Source organism: Raphanus sativus, chromosome 3 (assembly GCF_000801105.2).
Source record: "Raphanus sativus cultivar WK10039 chromosome 3, ASM80110v3, whole genome shotgun sequence".
NCBI classification, from domain to species: Eukaryota; Viridiplantae; Streptophyta; class Magnoliopsida; order Brassicales; family Brassicaceae; genus Raphanus; species Raphanus sativus.
The window spans coordinates 17800812-17801239 of record NC_079513.1 but is presented as its reverse complement, the minus strand read 5'-3'; positions in this window follow the sequence as shown (position 1 = coordinate 17801239).

Genomic DNA, 428 nt, shown 5'->3' with positions numbered 1-428 from the left:
CCCCTCCGGAGGAGTTGTGCGATTACTGATCCATATTCTCTTGAGTCTGTGGTTAAATGGGTGTATACGGTCCCAGTAGAATGCAATGGAGGCGGTAATCTCCAGCGTTAACTACTGCACGACGGCATCGTCAGTCTTTGACTCTTCCTCGTACCGCCGGTGGTGTCTTTTATCAAGTCTGCTCTGGGTTCGTGGTTAGATTCTTCACTTTGGTTCGTTCTGGGTTGTTATCGGTTTGGAAGCTGTAGGAACTGTAGTATTCAGGGTTTGAGGGCGCCCTTCTCTCGGTATCTCGCGGCAACCAGACGGTCTTCTCATCTTATTCTGGAGTGTAAGGTTTGGTCTCGTCTCGCTATTACTCCGTTTACCAGCGAGCGCTGCGTTGTTGTTCGATCCGGTCCTTTGTTGTTGTTCGTAGTGTGCTTGTA